Source organism: Lathyrus oleraceus, chromosome 3 (assembly GCF_024323335.1).
Source record: "Lathyrus oleraceus cultivar Zhongwan6 chromosome 3, CAAS_Psat_ZW6_1.0, whole genome shotgun sequence".
In the NCBI taxonomy this organism is placed as follows: domain Eukaryota; kingdom Viridiplantae; phylum Streptophyta; class Magnoliopsida; order Fabales; family Fabaceae; genus Lathyrus; species Lathyrus oleraceus.
In genome coordinates, this window is record NC_066581.1 from 175,337,950 (window position 1) to 175,355,179 (window position 17,230).

The window sequence follows — 17,230 nt, forward strand, 5'->3', positions numbered from 1 at the left end:
ATGGGGGTGTCTACCCGGGCTGTGATGAGAATTGTTTGGGCTGTGCAGAATCTGAGAATGGTTGCGACCAGTTGAGGACCGGTATCCAGGGTATGATGGATGAAGGTTGTTTGCAATTCAGTAGGGCTGTAAAAGATCGTGGAACAGCGTCAACTATCACCATTTACTTTAAACCGTCTGAAGAACGTGGACAAAGGGTCGTCAGTGCACCTGCAGCAAATGGTACCCCAGTTACCATTCCCGTGCCTGTAACCATCAGTGTTCCAACTACTATCGTTGCGTCTGAAAGAAGGGTTGTTGAGAATAGTAGAGCCGTGCCGTGGAAGTATGATAATGCTCACCGCAATTACAGAAGGGCTGAAAGTCAGACAAGACCAGTGAATCAAACTCCAGTGACAATTGGTTTACCGAATAGAGTTCCTGCAACTGTTGGTCCGGCTGTGGACAATGTAGGGGGTCCAGGAGGTTTTACCAGAAGCGGTCGTCTGTTCGCACCACAGCCTTTGAGGGACAATAATGCTGAAGCTCTCGCCAAAGCAAAGGGTAAGCAAGCTGTGGTTGAGGAAGAACCTGTTCAGAAAGAAGCGCCCGAGGGGTCATTTGAGAAGGACGTGGAGGAGTTTATGAAGATAATCAAGAAAAGTGACTACAAGATTGTAGATCAGTTGAATCAAACTCCGTCCAAGATTTCTATACTTTCACTGTTGATGTGCTCTGAGGCACACCGTAATGCCTTGCTGAAGATGTTGAATCTGGCTTACGTACCTCAAGAGATTTCTGTCAATCAACTGGAGGGTGTGATGGCCAATGTGAGCACCAGGCATGGTGTGGGTTTCACCAACCTGGACTTGCCGCCTGAAGGACGAAACCATAACAAAGCCTTGCACATCACCATGGAGTGCAAGGGGGCAGTGTTGTCTCACGTATTGGTAGACACCGGGTCGTCGCTGAATGTGTTGCCTAAGCAGATTCTGAGGAAGATTGATGCGGAAGGGTTTGTGCTTAATCCCAGTGACCTGATCGTTCGTGCTTTCGACGGTTCCAAACGTTCTGTGTGTGGAGAAGTTACCTTGCCTGTGAAGATAGGTCCTGAGGTATTCGATATCATCTTCTATGTTATGGACATCCAGCCCGCCTATAGTTGTTTGTTGGGACGTCCATGGATTCATGCAGCAGGGGCAGTCTCGTCGACTCTCCATCAAAAGCTCAAGTATGTCTGGAACGGTCAGATTGTGACTGTGTGCGGTGAAGAAGAGATTCTGGTGAGTCATCTATCCTCGTTCAAATATGTTGAGGTGGATGGCGAGATCCACGAAACCTTGTGCCAGGCATTTGAGACTGTGGCTCTTGAGAAAGTGGCGTACGCTGAGCAGAGGAAGCCAGGTGCTTCAATCACTTCTTACAAGCAGGCTAAGGAGGTTGTTGATTCTGGAAAAGCTGAAGGCTGGGGCAAGATGGTGGACTTGCCGGTTAAAGAAGACAAATTTGGTGTTGGTTATGAGCCTCTCCAAGCAGAGCGGAATGGTCAAGCGGGTCCGAGTACTTTTACCAGCGCTGGGCTGATGAATCATGGCGACGTCTCTGCAACCGGTAGTGAAGACTGTGACAGTAATTGCGATTTGGACAACTGGGTTCGCCCGTGTACACCAGGGGGGTCTATCAACAACTGGACGGCTGAAGAAGTGGTTCAAGTTACTCTTCTGACAGAGTAATTTTCTGTTGTTTTGTCATTTTGCATGAAAATCCTACGTTCTGCCCAAGGCGTAGTGATTCATTTTTGTAGGGCCTCATCATGTTTTAATGATTATCATTAATGAAGGACATTTTTTGAACAAACTTTGTGATCCCTGTCTTTCTATTTTTGTTTTCATTTTCTTTTTTCCAAAAACAATAAAAATGGCAATGTTTTTATTTTTTGCGACCTTTTTGAACTCTTTTTCTAAAAACAAAGCATTAAACATGCAGAAGCGATCTTATGGCATTCACTATGGACAGTTCTGTTATGGCTCAGTATGATTTCGATAATCCCATTTACCAAGCTGAAGAAGAGAGTGAGGAAGACTGTGAACTCCCTGCAGAATTGGCCAGATTACTGAAGCAGGAGGAAAGGGTCATCCAACCTCATCAGGAGGAGTTGGAAACTATTAATCTGGGTACTGAGGACGACAAAAAGGAAATCAAGATTGGGGCTACTTTAGAGGACTCTGTCAAGAGGAGGCTGATTGAGATGCTGAGAGAATATGTGGAAGTGTTCGCCTGGTCGTATCAAGATATGCCTGGTTTAGATACAGACATTGTGATGCATCGATTACCTCTTAGGGAGGGATGTCCTTCGGTCAAGCAGAAGCTTCGTAGAACGAGTCCTGACATGGCAACTAAGATCAAGGAAGAGGTTCAGAAGCAGTGGGATGCAGGTTTTTTGGCTGTTACGAGTTATCCGCCGTGGGTGGCCAACATTGTTCCTGTGCCGAAGAAGGATGGTAAAGTCAGAATGTGTGTTGATTACCGGGATTTGAACAGAGCGAGTCCGAAAGATGATTTCCCATTACCTCACATTGATGTATTGGTTGATAATACGGCTCAATCCTCGGTATTCTCTTTCATGGATGGTTTCTCCGGATATAATCAGATCAAGATGGCGCCAGAGGACATGGAAAAGACGACATTCATTACACCTTGGGGCACGTTCTGCTATAAGGTGATGCCGTTTGGGCTAAAGAATGCTGGTGCTACCTATCAGAGGGCAATGACGACTCTCTTTCATGACATGATGCACAAAGAAATTGAAGTGTATGTGGATGATATGATTGCAAAGTCGCAGACAGAAGAGGAGCACTTGGTTAATTTGCAGAAGCTGTTCGACCGGTTGAGAAAGTTCAGACTAAGGTTGAATCCGAACAAGTGTACGTTTGGAGTGAGATCAGGGAAGCTTTTAGGCTTCATTGTCAGTGAAAAAGGGATTGAGGTTGATCCAGCAAAAGTCAAAGCTATTCAAGAGATGCCTGAACCAAAAACGGAGAAGCAAGTCCGTGGGTTTTTAGGGAGATTGAATTACATTGCAAGGTTCATATCTCATCTAACTGCTACATGTGAACCAATTTTCAAACTGCTCAGAAAGAATCAAGCGATCAAGTGGAATGATGATTGTCAGAAAGCTTTTGACAAAATCAAGGAGTATTTACAGAAACCTCCAATCCTTATACCTCCAGTCCCTGGGAGACCTCTGATAATGTACCTGTCAGTGACTGAGAACTCGATGGGGTGTGTATTGGGACAGCATGACGAGTCTGGTCGAAAAGAGCATGCCATATACTACCTTAGCAAAAAGTTTACCGACTGTGAAACAAGATATTCACTGCTCGAGAAAACTTGCTGTGCTTTGGCCTGGGCTGCTCGCCGACTGAGACAGTATATGCTGAACCATACTACCTTATTGATTTCTAAGATGGATCCAGTGAAGTACATCTTTGAGAAGCCAGCTCTCACCGGACGTGTTGCCCGTTGGCAGATGATCTTAACAGAGTATGACATTCAGTACACGTCCCAGAAGGCCATCAAAGGTAGTATTCTGTCAGACTACCTCGCCGAGCAACCGATTGAAGATTATCAGCCTATGATGTTCGAATTCCCTGATGAAGATATCATGTATCTTAAGATGAAAGACTGCGAAGAGCCTCTTGTCGAAGAAGGACCGGACCCGGATGACAAGTGGACACTGATGTTTGATGGGGCTGTGAATATGAATGGTAATGGTGTTGGGGCAGTATTGATCAATCCTAAAGGTGCTCATATACCTTTTTCTGCCAGATTGACGTTTGACGTCACCAACAACGAAGCTGAGTATGAGGCTTGTATCATGGGGATAGAAGAAGCCATTGATCTGAGGATCAAAACCCTTGATATATTTGGAGATTCCGCTCTAGTGGTCAATCAAGTCAACGGAGATTGGAATACGAATCAGCCGCATTTGATTCCGTATAGAGATTACACCAGAAGAATACTGACGTTCTTCAAGAAGGTGAAGTTGTATCATGTCCCCCGGGATGAGAATCAAATGGCTGATGCCTTGGCTACCTTGTCGTCTATGATCAAAGTTCATTGGTGGAATCATGTGCCACATGTTGCGGTAAATCGACTCGAGAGGCCTGCGTATGTGTTCGCAGCCGAGACTGTTGTGACTGATGAGAAGCCGTGGTATTATGACATCAAGAATTTCCTCAAGACTCAGGAGTATCCTGAAGGTGCGTCGAAGAATGACAAGAAAACCCTGAGGAGGCTAGCTGGAAGCTTCTATTTGAATCAGGATGATGTGTTGTATAAGAGAAACTTTGACATGGTCTTGCTCAGATGCGTGGACAGACCCGAGGCGGACATGTTAATGCAGGAAGTTCATGAAGGTTCCTTCGGTACTCATGCCGGCGGACATGCAATGGCTAAGAAATTGTTGAGAGCGGGTTATTACTGGATGACTATGGAATCCGATTGTTTCAAGTATGCTCGGAAGTGCCATAAGTGTCAAATCTATGCTGATAAGGTGCATGTACCACCAAGCCCTCTGAATATCATGAATTCGCCTTGGCCGTTTGCCATGTGGGGCATTGATATGATTGGGAAGATTGAGCCTACTGCTTCGAATGGACATCGCTTCATCTTGGTTGCGATTGATTATTTCACCAAGTGGGTGGAAGCAGCTTCCTACACTAACGTTACCAAACAAGTGGTTACCCGGTTCATCAAGAAAGAAATCATCTGTCGTTATGGAGTTCCTGAGAGAATCATCACTGACAATGGTTCGAATCTCAACAACAAGATGATGAAGGAGCTGTGTAAAGATTTCAAGATTGAACATCACAATTCTTCTCCCTACAGACCGAAGATGAATGGTGCTGTGGAAGCGGCAAACAAGAATATCAAGAAGATTGTGCAGAAGATGGTCGTTACGTACAAGGATTGGCATGAGATGCTGCCTTTCGCTTTGCATGGGTACCGTACCTCAGTACGTACGTCGACCGGGGCAACCCCTTACTCCCTTGTGTATGGTATGGAAGCTGTCCTACCTGTTGAAGTGGAGATTCCTTCTCTGAGAGTTTTATTGGATGTCAAGCTGGACGAAGCCGAGTGGATTCGAACAAGGTTTAACGAGTTGAGCCTTATCGAGGAGAGACGGCTAGCAGCTGTATGCCATGGACAGTTGTATCAGAGAAGGATGAAGCGAGCCTTTGATCAGAAAGTGCGTCCCCGGACATTTCAGATCGGTGATTTAGTTTTGAAGAGGATCCTTCCTCCCGGTGCAGACAACAGGGGCAAGTGGACTCCTAACTATGAAGGTCCGTATGTTGTGAAGAAGGTCTTCTCCGGTGGAGCCTTGATGCTTACAACTATGGATGGTGAAGATTTTCCGTCTCCTGTCAACTCAGATGTAGTCAAAAAATACTTCGCATAAATTGACCCGCTGGACAAAAGAAAAAAGAGTCCAGGCAAAAAATGGGCATCCCGTCGAACCAAGAAAACAGAAAGAAAAGGTTCGGGCAAAAATTAGGGATAAAATAGAAAAATTGTACACCCGGTAAGTCGAAAACCCGCAAGGGCGGCTTAGGCAAAAATGGGTATCCCGGTGGATTGAAAACCCGAAAGGGCGATCCAGGCAAAAATTAGGGATTAAAGCGAAGACTACAGTCTGAGTTATCTGTACTTCATCGAGCTTTGTCGTCTGCCATCTCGAAAGATGTGATCTGTCCAGTCATTCTTCTCAGAAAGCAAGGAGTTGGGAGGAAAACTGATGATCTGTGAGTTATAACAGAATTGGGAAATAGTGGATGCCGTGTTCACATTGCCATTAGGATAGATTTTTCCCTTTTGTACGCAATTACCTCTTTCTAGGAATTGCTTCCCGATGTATTTGCCTCTTCAGGCACATTTTCAATCAATAAAAAATCGTTATTCAGATAAATAGCTCTTGTTTTTATTTTTACTATTTTGTTTGCAAAAATGTCCGAATTTTTGATAAGCATTGCATATAAGAACATGAAGGCTATACAATAATTTGCAGAAAGATGAAACATTTGAAAATCATTTTGAATGTTGAGGACACTTGAGCGTATCTTGTCCATGTACCCCCTGGGGGCATTTTGGTGTGCTGTTTTTCAGATTGGCATCTGTGAGGACATTTCCTCAACAGATATTTTCCCCAAAGCAAGTTCGGAGGCTATCAGAGTTATGTTCCCCTGCGAAGACGTCTGTGGATAGTGCCTTCTGTTCCCCAACAGATCTAAGGATTGCCTATCCCCAGCAGGCCTGTATTTGCCGATTTCCTCCCCGAGTGAGGCAGGTTCATTAAATTTATCTCCAGCATTTATCCTACCTGTGGACTGAAGGATATCCCCAGCGGAGTTTACCTTTTCCCAGCAGCAGTGCTTTTCTTCAACATGAGTGTGAAGTCGCTTTACCATTCCTCAAGCAGAGTTCCCCGCAGAATATTTCCCCAAGAGGAGTCTCTCCACAGAGTCAGAATATCTGATCATTTCGGCTCCCTAGCCAGGGTTCATTTGCATTTTGCATGTAGTAATCATTGCATCCTCAAAAATTGCGTAGCATTCCCATTCAATATGGAGCATTACGCCATAGAAAAATTCAAACATATGCATTCATGTGTTAACTTCACCAGACCGTATCCCCGGCAGAGGCGGATCATTTCATTCGACATCAGCACAGCAAGACTGCTACAGTTGCTCTTGACAGCATTCAGAATTGTTTATTCCCCACAGAGGTTTATTTCCTCACCCGATGGTGACAGAGGTTTATTTCCTCACCCGATGGTGACAGAAAGTTTGTTTCTCCCCAGTGAGACCCCCAGCAAGTAGTCAACCTTGCCTTGACATATCTAGGATGTCGTTCTTGTGATACCAGTAAGTGTCATGCTAGCACCCGCGTGTGTTTTCTTTGTTTGGTGTCGGTAAACACCATTGTTTCGGTGTCCGTAAACATCGAGTCTTCCTCCAGTCATCAGTAAATGTCTGGTCATCATTTTTGGTGTCGGTAAACGCCATTGTTTCGGTGTCTGTAAACATCGGGTTTTTCTCCCCAGTCATCAGTAAATGTCTGGTCATTTTTTTGGTGTCAGTAAACACCATTGTTTCGGTGTCTGTAAACATCGAGTTTTTCCTTCAGTCATCGGTAAATGTCTGATAATTCCCCAACTAGAAATCCCCAGTAGAGTCATCTGTAAATGTCCTACCCGGTTTCCTGTTGCAAGTATTTGTATCTCCCCAATAAATTTCTCAATCCCAGTCATCGGTAAATGTCTGGTCATTTCTTTTGATGTCGGTAAACATCATCTTTCGATGTCGGTAAACATCGAGTCTCATCCCAGTCATCGGTAAATGTCTGGTCAATAAAATCAAAATCCCCAGAAGTCGTCGGTAAACGTCTTGTCTAATTCCCCAAGTGGAGACGCCATCGGTAAATGGCCCTGTTTTCTCCGATATCGGTAAATATCGAATTCCCAGTTGCAGCAGCCATCGGTAAATGGTCTTGCTAAGTTTGACATCGGTAAATGTCAAAATTCTTTGAAGCCACCATCGGTAAATGGTCTTGCTTCCTTTCTACATCAAATTTGTTTCCCAGCAGCCATCGGTAAATGGTCATGCTGAAGTTGATATCGGTAAATATCAAAGTTTCCAATTTTAACCATCGGTAAATGGTTTTGTTTTTCAGAAGTTTGTTTTTCCCCAGCCGCCATCGGTAAATGGTCGTGCTGAAGTCGATATCGGTAAATATCGAGTTTCCAGTTCCTAACCATCAGTTAAGTGGTTTTGCTTTTCTGAAGCTGTCAATTGCAGTCGTCATCGGTAAATGACGTGGTTCTTTGGTATCATATCCAGTACTGTGCAAATTCTACGGTTCTTTGGTATTCAATCCCTGTTTACCCTGAAAGTCTGACAGCCGTTGCTCTCATCCATTCGGGTTCCCAGCTGATTGAATAGGGGCAGCTGTAGCACCTCAAATTTGCACCTACCATTATACATACATTTTCATACTAGGTCATAGCATATCATGGTCCATTGCATAGCATTTGCATTGCTTCAGTTGCCTCAAGTGCAAGACAGTCAAGGAATTAGGTCAAACCAATCTCCTGATCAGTCAACCAAGCAAGCAAAGGAATTTCTCATTGAATCAAGGCCTTGGGGATTGTCCAACAAGTTCACATGACTTGGGGATCCATTTGAAGTATTTTGGTCAAGGATTGAAGGCTCAGAGGTCATCAGTTCATACACAGACAGTCAGAAACCCTAAAAAGGTCAACTGTCAGTCAAAGCAGTGGATGGTGGTCATTCTTGTGGAATTTGGGCACCATGGTCAATAATCAAGAGTTCATACAACTTGGGACATCATTTGAAGTCAAATTCTCGAGGAATTAGGGTTTGGAATTCATCAGTCAATGCATAATCAGTCAGAAACCCTAAAAGTCAACTGTTGGTCAACTATCCATTTAATCAGTGATTGGATGATTGGATTTGGTTTGTGAGAGTTCATTCATGGCCAAATAGTCATCATACATCATGCCAAACACCATCATGGAAGAATTTGAAGCCAGATCAAAAATTTCCAAAAGTAGAAACTGGGCCTGTAACTGAAACTTACCATAAATGGAAAGTCTTGATCCTCAAACCTACATTTTGATACAAGCCTCAAATGAATTTTTGCCCAACATGAAAGTTGAAGATCTTGTTCTCCCATTTCCAAAAGTCATAGAACTCTCAATTCCCATGTGTGGTTGGCAAGTTATGATCGAATCGATTTCAGAAAATCTTGAACTTCAAAGGGCCATATCTCCCAAACCGTTTGGCCAATTTTGGTGGGGTTTTTTCCTACAAGTCACATTTGATCCCCTCTTTCCAAAAATATAAGTTTCATGAGCCAAAACTTCACCAATCAAAATGGCATATTTTGACCTTTTTCATTTAAATGTAAGTTTGACCAAGAGTTGACTTTTTGACTCAAACATTTTTTCAACATTTGGCCAATTGGAACAGCTCATAAATGTCATTTAGAAGGTGTTTGCAAAGTCAAAATATGCAGCACATGTGAATATTGCTTGGTTGCTTGAATTGTAAGAAAAGTACCATTTAACCATACTTGCACCATGCTTGTCCTTGCTTTCCACAACCATGCCTTGTACCAGCATCATTATGCAGCATTCTTGACCATTTTTTCTGTCATGGTGAGTCTCATTGTGCAGCCATACTCCAATAGTACATATGGCCATGTTTGCTTACTTGAACTTTGGAAAATGAGTACAAACCAACCATACCTCCATGCCTTAATTTGTACTGTCCAATAGCAGTTTGGACAGCACCCTTTTTCTGTCAAGAGAAAAGGTCATGGCAGCCACAAGGAAAAAGGGATGGCAGCAGAAATTCATAAAAAAAAAAAACCTTGCCCTCATCTTGTTTCTTCTGTCAAAATCAAAAGGACCAAAACAAAAAACCTACCATTTGGGCATTCCATTTTTCTGCTGTCAAAAACAAAAAACACCTAAGCCTAACTTGCTTTGCTTTGACAATCCTCTCACCATTTTGGAAACAAGTAGCAGCTTACCACAACAACTTCACTCATTTTTTTTTTTCCAACATGATCCTTGCTTACTATCGGCATGTGATTTTTCTGTCAAAAACATAACAAGAGGCATCCATCAAAATAGATTGGCATTTCATTTTTTCCATTCTGCTGAGAACCACTAGGAACCATACCCTGCAGCAGAAGAAAAGCATGGCATTTTGATCTTTGTGAAGAAAGGAGCAGATCAACCAATCTTTCATTTCACCTTGCTCTCACTTGGCTTTGGCATTCTTCAAACTGGCTGTCAACAAAAACTTGGCTATGACCTAACATCAGACCCCCCCCCCCTCATTTTCTGTCATGAGCCAACCAAAACCAACATGAGAGGACCTAACCTCATTCACTCATGCTGAACCTGAGTAGCATTCTCAAACCTGTTTGCTTTGCCTATTCAAAAACTGTCTTGCCAATACAACCACCTTGCCCTTGCCTTGCATTTTCTGCCCAAGTTTCCAAGTAATTCAAACCTAGCATACCACAAAAGAACCTTCACTGAACTTCCAACTACAGACACCCTTGGCCATTCCTCAAAATACCTGCTAACTGCCCTTGCCTTGGCCTTGGCATCTCATTTCTTCTGCCTAAAACAAAGCAGCACCAAGACCCTGCAGTACACCCTTATCTTGCATCTCATTTCTCCTGTCCCAAGGCAAAGCAACCACCCTACACTAAAACCACAAACCTTTGGCATTTTTTCTCTTCTAAATTCCCTGTCACAACACTGCAGCAGAAGGGAGGAAACCTTAGCAAATGCTCAAACCATACCCTCCATTATTTCTTGCCATGGCAGCCTACCCCAACCAACTCGACCTAGCCTTGCCAATGCAACCAAATGCATACACTCCATCACCCTAAGACTGCATCAACTCACTTGGCCATTTGCATCATTTTCTGTCATACACACACCAATAGAACAAACTCACCATTTGCAAAAACTCACTTTCTACTCAAAAATCCAAATTTTCAAAAATCATATTTTCCTCAAGTCCCTTGCAAACCATCCATTCAAACACCTTCCATATAACATGTAGAAGCTACTATAGGAAGAAAATCCCATCTGTAATCATTAAATCATCATATCCAAATCTCAAGTTTTCACACTTGCAACTTGAATTGGCTAGAACAGTTGAGGAGGTTTTAAGGCAAACTCTCAAAGGCATTACATTCCTGGAGCATCAAAGGAGCTAAAGGGATCATCTAGCATCATTAAAAGCACCTCTAACATCACATTCAACATTGCCCTGTTCAGGTTAGCAACTTGCTTTCGAAATGCTTGATAGAATGGCTTTCATGACTTAATGTGTGAATGAGAAATGCTATATTCAACCCCCTGAACATGATTGAATGCCTATTTTTATCCAATTTTGCTCGTGTGTGGTTTTGAGTTTTGCTGCTAGGGAGTTAGGGTTTCTGTGTTCACCATGATGTATCTTTGTGCACAGTGCACCATTTTGAAATTCATGACCATGGTTGTTTTAAGCACATGAAATAGATGAACATTGGTTTTTATTTCATTTGATTTCGTTCACTATAGAGGAAGATATATGCTGCTAAAGATTGAAAAATATATTTGATTGTGGAGATGGAGATGATGCCAGGGCGCGCGCATTTCAGATTTTAAATTATTTGTTTTGTTTATCTTGACTTGGAAGCAAGCTTGTGTCACCAAGTGACTCACAGCCCAGTGGTGGGCGCGTTGAGTTGAATTGCCAAGGGGAGGGGTTCGAATCCCACCTCCCCATTTGTGTTTTCCTTTTAAGAAAGGTGCTTTTTTTTATGTTTTATTTTAAACTTCCATTTTGATTTTCATTTTGGTTTTTATTTCATTTAACATGGAATAAATATGTGAACATGAAAATGCCAAAAAACATGAATGTTTGACTTTGTTGACTTTTTAGACCATTTTGTGAATTTATCCCGATTTTATGAGTTCTATTGATTAAATGTCATCGTGTGCGTTTCACGTGTTTATTTTGATCTTTCAGACCTGGGATTTTCGTGTGAAATCAATTTAGGGTAGGAACATGTCCCCTTAAACACTTAGGATTTTTTTTCACACAGTTCTCGATTTAATTCTGACAAAGTCCCGATTAAATGTTTTGACCTCCTAAACTTGTCCAAGTGAGATGGAATTTGACATACTTACCATGCTGTGGGTCGTGTTTGGTCTTGATTTGTTTGGTGATCTTTGGAAAATGTTTAGTTTGCTTTGAGATAAGTCTTGCTGTTGACTTCTGTGAGCTTCTGATTGCCATGTTTTGACCTGATCTGGTCATGAAATGATGTTAGTGATTGATATGAATGTAAACCCAATTGGTTTTGTTTCCTAATGGTTTGAATATGATTTTGGATACTTGACCCTTGCTGTCTTGACTTTCTCATTCACTTTTGACCCTAGGCTTGCCCTAGTGGTCCTGCTACTCACCTTTGAGTTTGTGATTTCAGGTTGACCATCAAATGGCCATTGTGACCAATTCTTTTGGTTGAGCTTGCTCAAGTATCATTGTCTAACCTCTTTGTTTTGTAGGTGGCTTGGTTCACATGCCTTAAGCCTTGTGCCTTGCACATCCATGTGCCTCCAATTGACTGTTGGTTTCTGTTTCTGTTTCTGTTTGTTTTGTTTGAAGTTGCATGCTAACATCTGCTTGACTGTTTCAGGTGCTTTAGTTGCTTAGTTCCTTGTGAACTTTTTGCTTTGCTTTGCTTGTATAAGCAATTTGCATTGAGGTGTGTCTCCTTTACTTCATGTAGTCTGGAAGACCTGGCCTGTTACTTGGCCAGGCAACTGTCTGAAGCCCTCCTTAAGAGGCAATGTTTGTGGGTGTTTAACTTTGTCCTTGCATAGAGTCAAAGTCCTCCTAAGTGAAGAGGCAATTGGTGGAAGGTAGGGATATGCAATCTATCCCCCACTATTCAGTGTGTCATCTGCTTTGCTCACACCACTGTGTTGATGCATTTCAGATACAAACCCAAGATCTTGTACAACTGTACAGTTGAGTCAGTTCTAAATGTGTAGAAGGGTTCCCACTTTCTGAACCCACACATTCTTGTCTTGAGCTCTCCCAGGCCAGGGATAAGAGCTGTGAGGTCTCATCCTCACTTCATCCTTTCATCTGCTTCACCTTAGCCCCTCAATGGCAAGGTTAAGAGCAACATTCACCCCATTCCAGAGGTTTGTTTGTCGAGGTTGATATGACCCCTTGACTAAAACCTAACCCTTGTTTGAGCCACTTGTTTGTGTATAGCGTGTGCTATCTGTGCTTGTAGGATTGTTTGACTTGCTTCCTGTGCAAGATAGGATTGTTTGACTTGCTTCCTGTGCAAGATAGGATTGTTTGACTTGCTTCCTGTGCAAGTTAGGATTAGTTTAGACTTGCTTCCTGTGCAAGTTAGGTTTTGCTTGGCTTGCTTCCTGTGCAAGTTAAGTGTGTGTGGCTTGCTTCCTGTGTGAGCCATACTCAGGATAGGTTGGCCCTCGTGCCATTTAGCTAGAAACCTTAACTTAGGGATGATTTGCATGATAACATCTAGGCTCGAGTCGTAGTCTCCCTAGTTGTGTCTCCCTCTGTTATCTGGTTAGGCTAGTCCTTTATCCCTGCGTAGGGGAACTACATCGCCCTGATCTTCACACCAGATGAAGTATGTAGGCAGGAGATTGAGCTGATCTCTCCGGGCGCCTTTTCTTTCTTTTGTGTGTGTTGTCTGACCTTTGCTAGGCTCGAGTCTGTGACTCCTTAGCATTTGCTGTCTGTCTGTTTGTGTGTGTTTGACAGTTATAGGCTCGAGTCCCCGACTCCCTATTAACCTGTTGTGTTGTTGTGTGCTTGGAAGCTGATGTAAGTCCATCGAGTGGCATTTGGGTTCCAGTGTGCGTGCGTTTGGTTCGGATGCTGATGTAAGTCCAGTGATTGGCATTCAGGCTCCACGTTTGCCTCTTTGTGTGAGTTTAGGTTCGGATGCTGACATAAGTCCAGTGATTGGCAGTCGGGCTCCACGTTTGCCTTTGCCTGTGTTTGTTTGTGTGCGTGTCAGCCGAGCTACGAATGCTCTGATTCTTCTCTCGTCCGAGAAGATACGTATGCATAGGATGCGATATCCTAGCGAGCATGTGTCGTTTCCCCAGTCCGAACTACTTCGACTCTGATGTCTATGCCTGATAGACTAAGTAGGCCCAGGATACGATATCCTGCCGAGTCAGTTTCAGTCAGTCTCTTTCGTTTCTTTCAGCCAGTGTGTGTAAGTTTGAGCAGTGTTTTAGCAACCAATTTTCCTTTCTATTGTGCGTGGATCCCGTAGAGTACTACGGATGCGTAGGGGTGCTAATACCTTCCCTTCGCATAACCGACTCCCGAACCCATTCTCTTTGGTCGCGAGACCATGTTCTTTCCCAGGTTTACTCTGAGCGTTTCCTGTCCCTCTTTTGGGATAAATAACGCACGGTGGCGGCTCTGTTGTTCTTCGTTTTCCCGCCGGTTTTTCGCGCGATGCGACACTTGGGACAAAATTAAACACACACAAGCATTGCCTCTTAAGGAGGACTTCAGACAGTTGCCTGGCCAAGTAACAGGCCAGGTCTTCCAGACTACATGAAGAAAAAGGGATTATACCTCAATGCAAATTGCTATAAAGCAAAGCAAAGCAAGTTCAAAGAACTTAAGCAACTAAGGGTACCTGAAATAGTCAAACCAATCAGTACACAGTTCAACAATTAAAGCAAAAGGAAAGGAATCAACAGTCAACACAGAGGGACAGATGTGCAAAGCACAAGGCTCAAATCATATGAGTCATGCCACCTACAAAACAAAGAGGTTAGCTCATGATAAACAATCAAGCTTAATTACATTAGATTGTTCTCTTTGAAGCATTTGTGCTTAACCTGAAACAATGAGCTCAAACATAAGCAACAGGACCACTAGGGCAAGCCTAGGGTCAAAAGAGGATGAGAAAGTCAAAACAGCAAGGGATAGTCAACCAAAATCAAGTTCAAACATTTAAGAAGCAAACTCAATTGGTCCCACATTCATATCATTCATCATCATGATTTCATAAGCAAAGGAAGTCAAAGCATGGCAAATGAAGGCTCATAGAAGTCAACAGCAAGACTTAGCTCAAAATCAAACATAATCAATTCCAAAAATCATCAAATAATTCATGATCAATCACAATCCACATAATGACATGCATATAAAATTTCAGCTCATTTGGATCATGGGAAGATAGTCAATTAAAATCAGGAAGTCAAAACAATTTCAAGCATGCACAAAGAAGTCAAACAAACATGTATCAACTTCAAAAAATCATAACTCAATGCCAACAGATGAGAAATGAATGGGATCAATACCAATGCAAAGCTTAAGATGTCTAGTATGCACATGTAAAATTTCATGATCATCCAGTAAAGTATGAGAATTTCACAAAGGAAATGGCAAGATGTGTCACATAAAGTCAACATTTAACTAGGAAGGAAAGTAAAATCTCAAACAATTGGGAAATGGCATAAATAAATCCAAGAAAATTCACACATATACTAGACATATGAGAGATGGTTCATGCAAAAATTCACATTAATTGGAGGTCAGGAAGCATGTCAACAAAAATCACGAACTTGCATATCATTGGTGTGACACAAATTGTCACACCCTACTTCAAAAATTCATATCTTAACAACCACATAAGATAAAATCAATAACTCTACATCAAAATAAACATGAATGAGTGTAGATTAACCACAAAAAATTTCAGGGGCATTAGATACATCATCACAATTTCACAAAAGAAATGGCAAAAGGTGTAAAATGTGCATACATGTCAAGAAACCTAATACCATTTAAAATCCAGCCAACCAAAAATTCAGCAAAAATCATGATAAAATAATAGACATTCATGTGAATATGATGAAAAATATTTCATGAATTTTGGAGTTGAAATGAGTGAGAAATGATTTTTAGAAGTTGAGTAACAATTTGGAATGATCATGAACAAAATAACATGGTTTAATGGTCAAAGAGGTTGACCGGTGGCAATTCAGTAATTATCGCCCTCATTAATCAAAACGCATCGTTTAGGGAGGCAGAACGAAATGTTCTGATTGGCCATCACCAATGAAACAGTAACAAGGCAAGCTGATACACGTGAAAACAAATTTTCTGGAAAATGGATTAGGGTTTGTGAATGGAACAGTGCTCCATCTTCATCATCATCATCATAAAAACGAAATTCCAACAGTATTACACAAACAGCATGGCAGTGATACATTAGCATTCATGCAACATCAAACAACAATAAAACAAACACGATTCATGCAAATTTTCTGGGCAAATCCTAGGGTTTATCATAAACAGCATAGCTTCATCATCTTCATGCAATCGAAATTTCCAAAATGCCCAGAACAACAAATCAAGTACACCATTCGAACAAGTGAAGCAAGCAAATGCATAATCCAAACATGGTTTTCATGAAATCATCATCAATAGAGCAAATCGACTAAAAACAAGTTTGAGCACAAAAATGAAAATCCAGATTTCTCACAGCATAGTTAACCAATTAGCATGATACAAGTTTCACAATACTCAGCAAGGTAAGAACTACACAAAACATGGCAACATTTTGAGAAAAGAAATGGTCGAAACCTTACTTGTTTTTGAAGAAAAATGTGAAATAGTGTTGTTTGGATGATGTTGGCTCGAACAGATGGAGATAATGGTTGATGTTGATGGATTCTTGAAGCACTTTAGCTCAGCCCACCTAAATCCAGCTTAAATCGAGTTTGGCCATTGAAGATGCTTGAAGAAAACAGAACATGAAATGATCTTCCAGCTGGTATTTTATGCTCCAAATGGTTTCCAGATGATGGCTAGGTGATGAAGGAAGCAAGAGTGGCTCGAGTGTTTTGGGAGTTTTGCTCAGAAATTGCAAATCGTGAAAATGGTGATTTTTGCAAATGAGAGAATTCTGGTGTTTAGATGGCTGCAGCTAGGTTTAGAATGACAGAAAACTTCCTTTATATTTGCTGTTTAGCATTGGTTAATGAAGTGTTAAGTTTGGTTAACTCAAAATGAAGCCAAATTTGCATTTTGCTAATTTTGAACATGTGCACATGGAGGTGTAAGTTCTGGCCGAGTTTTGGGCCTTGGACAAGTTTCAAATATCAATTTAAACAAGTTCCAAATGGCCAAATGTGCTGAAAATGGCTAAATCGAAAAAATCACTTTTTGCACATACTTGAAATTAATGAAGTCAAGTCCAAAAATGCCATTTTGCATGGTGAGGTTTTGATGAATGATGAATCCATTTTTGGAAAGAGGGGAACAAATGGAGCTTGTAGGAAAAAAAACCCCACTAAAATTGGCCTTGTGGTTCATGAGATATGGCCCTTTGAAGTTCACAAATTTTTGAAATTGAATTGGTCATAACTTGCCAACCATACATGGGATTTGAGAGTTCTTGGACTTTTTGGAAATGGGAGAACAAGATCTTCAACTTTCATGTTGGGAAAAAATTCATTTGAAGCTTGTATCATGATATAAGTTTAAGATCAAGAAGTTTCCATTTTTGGCAAATTTGAATTACAGGTCAAGTTTCTAATTCTGGAAATTTCTTGTCTGACTTTATT